Source organism: Canis lupus, chromosome 13 (genome assembly GCF_003254725.2).
Source record: "Canis lupus dingo isolate Sandy chromosome 13, ASM325472v2, whole genome shotgun sequence".
Taxonomy (NCBI): Eukaryota; Metazoa; Chordata; class Mammalia; order Carnivora; family Canidae; genus Canis; species Canis lupus.
Window position 1 is genome coordinate 19,969,206 of NC_064255.1, and position 6,000 is coordinate 19,975,205.

A 6,000-nucleotide genomic window follows, 5' to 3' on the forward strand; every position below is an offset into this window, starting at 1 on the left:
ATTTTATGTTCAGATTTGCTAAGCACGTCTTTTCTGTCCTATCTTATGTGATGCTCAGAACAATAAAAGAAGTAAAGTTAAGCCAAAAGAAGTAAAGTTAAGCCAAACTTTCACTTTGAGTGCTCACAATGGGCTCCACTTTGGTGAGCTTATGTCTTGGACTGTGAACTTCACAAGTGTTTCTCGGCTTTTTCTCACCCAACCCCTTAGGTGAGAGAAGATGGCTAGAGCCATTTGAGTTGGAAGTGTCCTCTTGTCAGGTCAGTGAGGCTCTGATAATATGCTGGTATTCGGGTTCCAGTTAACTAGTTTCCCATGAGGGCAGGCTTTGTTCAGAATTACTGAGAGCTCTGGGGCATTTCAAATGGTTCCTTTCCCCCTTGCACTGCCAGAAGCTGGAGTGGATTGAGCTCCAGGAGGTAAATTCCAGAGAGTCTTCAGAGGCTTCCTTATGGTTGGTTCCTCCTGGAGTTTTAGCTTTCAGAGTTGTCTGCTCTGGGTTTCCAGCAATTCATCAATTACAGTTCTCAAGGCCGCTGGCAGTACTGGTTCCCAGTGCTTTCTGCTTGTGAATCTCTGCTGTGACTCCCTGCGCTCACCTGTCTCTCCACCTCCGGGGCAGTGGGTTTCCCTGGTGTCCTCCCCTCTCCTACAGATCCAAGGAGAGTTGTTGATTTTTCAGTCTGTTTAAATTTCTTTATTTGTGAGGCTGGAGTGGTGACTTCCAATATCCTTACGTGTGGAATTGAAAACTGGAAGTGGTCATCTCCATGGTACAAATGAGAACTTAGTCTGAAAGATAGTAAGTGATGCCCGAGTCACATGTAGTATAAGCTTTAGAAATGGCCGGTTCTCTGCCCTGACCAGAGCTAAGGGTGAGTCGACTTTCCATCATGCAACCGACTCAGAAATAAATTTGTGTGGCACGTGCGTAACATGTGTCATGTTCTTAGGTAACCTTGGGCAAAGTTACTTGACCTTTGTTTACCTCTTTCCTTCATCTGTAAAATGGGAATGATAACATTTCTTTTTTTTTTAATTTTTTTTAATTTTTTACTTATTTATGATAGTCACAGAGAGAGAGAGAGGCAGAGACATAGGCAGAGGGAGAAGCAGGCTCCATGCACCGGGAGCCCGACGTGGGATTCGATCCCGGGTCTCCAGGATCGCGCCCCGGGCCAAAGGCAGGCGCTAAACCGCTGCACCACCCAGGGTTCCCAAATGATAACATTTCTTATAAGATTAATATACATATAGAATCGGTGGAGAGGGGCACCTGAGTGGCTTGGTGGTTGAGTGTCTGCCTTTGGCTTAGGTCATGTTCCTGGGGTCCTGCGATCAAGTCCCTCATGGCACTCCCCACAGGGAACCTACTTCTCCCTCTGCCTATGTCTCTGCCTCTCTCTCTCTGAGTCTCTCATGAATAAATAAATAAAATCTTAAAAAAAAATCTGTGGGAGAGTCCACAGCACAAATTTAGAGCTCAATTAATGCTACTATTAGGAGGAGGCAGAGGAGTAATTTTAACCTTGACTCTGTCCTTTCTCTTTGCCCTGTTCTGGCTATCACTAGTCCCCACATTTCCTTCTCTCACAACTCTCTGTGGATTTTATCTTTGCTCATTGGTGCAGTTCTTTTTCCTGTTGCAGGAAATGCAAACGTTGCAACATTTTCCATTGGAGTAATCTCCCGAACCAAAGGAGAATTCTTGTGTGTTGGATTGAACTACCATTACCAATGATCTTCTTTAGGTCTAAATGGCTTGTTTTTGAAACATAACCCCAGGTTCCTGAACAGATGTTGTTTTCTTCTGAGAATAAACTCGGGTCAGACATTTTGTCATTAATGCTCAATATCTATAAATGCAACCAGGGGAGCTGCCCATGCAGACTTCTTACCAGTGTCGTTAGGAATTGCCATAGAATCTTACTGCAGAATCTGACCAATGACAAGCATAGAGGCATTTTCCTGTCATTTTCTGATGGTCTTGGCTTAATTACTGTATTACTGTATCAAGGCCTGCCTTTAACTATTTAGAACTAATTTAACAGTCCCACAGGAATAGCTAAAGTCTCATCACAGAAATTCCTTTGTCATATCCCCAAGGAATGTGGTTTTGCCTTTTATATATTTAAAAAAAAATTTCTGCGAGACAATGATAGGTTTTTGTTTTGTTTTGTTTTTGTGTCTTGTGATCTTTTTTTAGACCTAGAGAGAAATACTGGGGCCTCTTTTCCATAGAATAGTGTTGAGTGAATGAGCCACAAATACTTTGCATTAAGTTACGGTTCTTAACATCAATAAAAGGTTATAGGACAAAAAAAAATTAAGGAAGATAAAATCAAGGGGAAATTAAGAACAGAAAGGTGTGATGGCAAGAACTGCAGCAGATGATTACATAATATAAAATGAGGACAATACAGGTGATGGGTTCAGCAATGAAAATCATCTTGGCTGTACATCTGCAAAGGAATCTAATACACTCCAGCAGCAAAGCCATGAAAATCTAGGCTTCTGGGGTGGCGGGGAAGTGGAGGGAGGAAGGAAGTATTTAATTTTATAAGAATGGAACTAATCAGAGAGTAATATTTTATTGGCATTAAAGGGAAAGAAGCCCCTGGATTACACCTGGAAATTGTTAGCTTTTGTCCGTAGTGTGGGGTCTACAAATCCCCGTATATCTTACAGTGGGAGACAGAGAACAATTCCAGGGTATTGGCAGAGAATTGCAACAGGCCATTTTGCTAAAGCATACAGAACACTTAGCAAAAGTTATAGAACCAGAGACTATAATGTCTCTGACATCTCAAATTTGCACAATTGTAAACAGAGGGGCTCGGAATAACTTGTGGTTAGATATGAATTCTTTGGGAGGCAGACATAATACAATCTGTTCCCACCAGATTGGGACTTGCTGATTCATTCATTTATTCAATCAGCAGATGTGTATTGGGACCTGCAATATGCCAGCTACTGCGCTGGGATCTATAGAGTCCTTGGCTGCGTGGGGAAATTCAGGAACTCAGATTTGGTCTCTGGACCTCACATAATAGCATACATTTGACTCCTCAACACTCAAGGGTAAGAAATGCCACTTGTGTTTATTTTCCAAATCCAGTAGGATCAATTCAGGCAATCTCACTTTTGTGGCCCAGCCTGCCCAGCAGGAAACAAAATCTTCGGATTTGGGAGGTGTTTTTCCACTCCAGGGTTAGGAAAATATTCCAGGGGCTCTTCTCAGTGCAGAAGACTTGGGAAGGATACCCTTGAGTTTAGTCCCGTCTCGGGTCATGAGGTGTCTTGAGGGTGATTACTTTCAGATAAACCCGGGCTGTGGCTCTTACTGGTCCATGCTCTAACATCCTTGAGCTGCCACAAAAGAGGGCATGTCATTTTGGGGCTGGGAGTGTCAGAGGAGAGGGCATCTGCCCTTTGTGGAAATAACCCCCAAACTGCTTTCTCCATCTTTTATTCCAGGGAAAGCCACCTGCCTCCTCTTAATTCTCAATGTCTGGTTTTGGGGTTAATTTTTCTTTTTGAGAAAGTAATAGCTCTGTGTGCCAGACAGTAGAATCTCACGTGCAGGAACGAAGGTGAGACTGAGCTGACCCCATGGGATGCCAATCGCCTAAGTCAGGCTGTCATTGGAGCCCCCTGGAGTTGTTCAGTGCAGCGAACCTGACAAAACACTTTTTTGGCCCTGCAGCAATAGGAGCAAAGCCTAATACTATTTTACTAAGCTGTCATGACACAAGCACCTACTATGTGCTATGGACTTTGTGTACATTATTTCTAATCCTCAAAATGACCTTTTCCATTTTAAAATGAAGACTCAAACTCTAGGTAAGTGCACTGACTGCGAAGGCACAGCGTGTAGGTTGAGAGCTGTTAGTTAACTCAGGCACGTTTATGCTCCTGTCACTTTTCTGCATTTAGTGTCATTAGTTGGGAGAGGGGGATCCAATTGCTCTCCCCAAATCAATGTATCCAACGTACATCTAAACTAAACCTCTCCCTTCTAAAAGAAACTCAAATACTGTTTTCTGTGTAATGCTGACGTTGGGGAAGAGCAGATCTTTTCTTCATATGGCATATTCTGTTTCTTTTGTGGGGATCTTGCCCACTCTCCAGGGGATAAAACGTGAAAGCTTGCCTCCTTTTTGAGTAAGAGAGGGATAAATGCCTTAGTGTAGCCTAATATAAAATATAGATTAGTAAATTACATGTATTATCTTGTTATTACTGAAAAGTTCTTATTTTCTCCTAGCTGAAATTCTTTTTTTTTTTTTAAGATTTTATTTATTTATTCATGAGAGACACAGAGACAGAGACAGAGGCAGAGGGAGAAGCGGGCTCCCTGTGTGTGTGTGTGTGTGTTGGGGGGTGCAATGCAGGACTCCATCCCAGGACCCCGGGATCATGCCCTGAACCAAAGGCAGACACTCAACCACTGAGCCACCCAGGCATCCCTAGCTGAAGATTCTTTGAAGTCAAATCCTTTTGAAGCAAACTCCTTTGGTTCCCCCTTTGAGATGTGGCTTAAACTACACTTATCCTCCGGGAAAAAAGAATACATTATTATTGCTAAAGTTGCCAATTTCGTTTAGGCCTAAAAATTAATATCCATTGATTTGACAAAAAGTTTGATTTCCAGTTGATCAATGGAACAAAACCTTTGAAATGGGGACTAAGTAGATTTCCCATTGTTTGGTCATATTAATCATGACGACTGGGATGCCTGGGTAGCTCAGTGGTTGAGCCTCTGTCTTTGGCTCAGGGCGTGATCCTGGGGTCCTGGGATCGAGTCCTGCATTGGGCTCCCCACAGGGAGGCTGCTTCTCCCTCTGCCTATGTCTCTGCCTCTCTCTCTCTGTGTCTCTCATGAATAAATAAATAAAATCTTAAAAAAAAATATGACGACTTTGTTCCAGAGAAGCTAATCTGTTCCTTTTTTATGCAGTATGTTATGACCATCTCATCCAAACATTAAAACCAAATACATTGTGTACCATTGATTTTTGGTCCTTTTTCAAGTGCTAGGGACAGTCCGAGATGTATTTTGAATCCCAAAATATTGATTTTAGATATGGTCATGGTGAATGATCAGAGGGGCAAATACGTTTAATCTCATGTCCACTCTATTGGGCTGGTAGTGGTAACCCACACTGCGGTGTTGAGGAGGATTCTGAAGCTGTGTCTGGGCTCAGTGGGAAAAATGGATCAATTATACCTATCACAGAAGCTACATGGGGTGGGGGGGGGGTAATGGCACAATTGCATCCTTGTTTCTTGGGATTGAATCGCAAAGTATTTGAGATCAGAAATTATCAGGGAAATCAGGGCCGTAGAAACAAATGGTAGGTCTTTTCTTGGAAGTCAATATTTTGGGGTTTGTGAATAGAACTGCAGAGACACAGAAGGCATGAGAGAAGCAAATGATGCATACGTGGAGGCTGTTGGGGCTGGTGGCAGGCCTGGGTCCTCCCTGCTTTGCCCACAGAAGGTTCTATGCATTGAAAGCATGGTGATAGTGGGTGAAAGATGGTAGTGATATGGAAGGGGTGAGCGGAGAAGGAGCTCTGAAACTCCTGTTCTTTTGTTCTAGAAATTGTTCTGACACTGATTGAAGGATGCCAAGAAAGGCCAACCGTGAAACTAAAATATCCAACACATTTAAGCTTTTCCATTTTTTGGTTTTTGACTCAGATATCCATACTACCAGAACTGATTGATGTTTTTGATTATTGATTATTCTGGAGTATTGATATTTTTGGTTCCAAATCATAATTTATGCAGAAAATTCTAAGGTTATCAAAACCATCTTTTACCTTGTGTTGTGTCTCTAAAAGTATGAGCTAAGATTAAACTTTTTATAAGGGAGGAAGCTTTTTTTTTTTAATTTTTAATAGGTGTTTCTAAATTATGTAAGTGCAAAAACAGTAATAAAGTTTTATTTGGTGTCGCATGATATTTTTTGCACCCTTAAATTTCAACCACTTG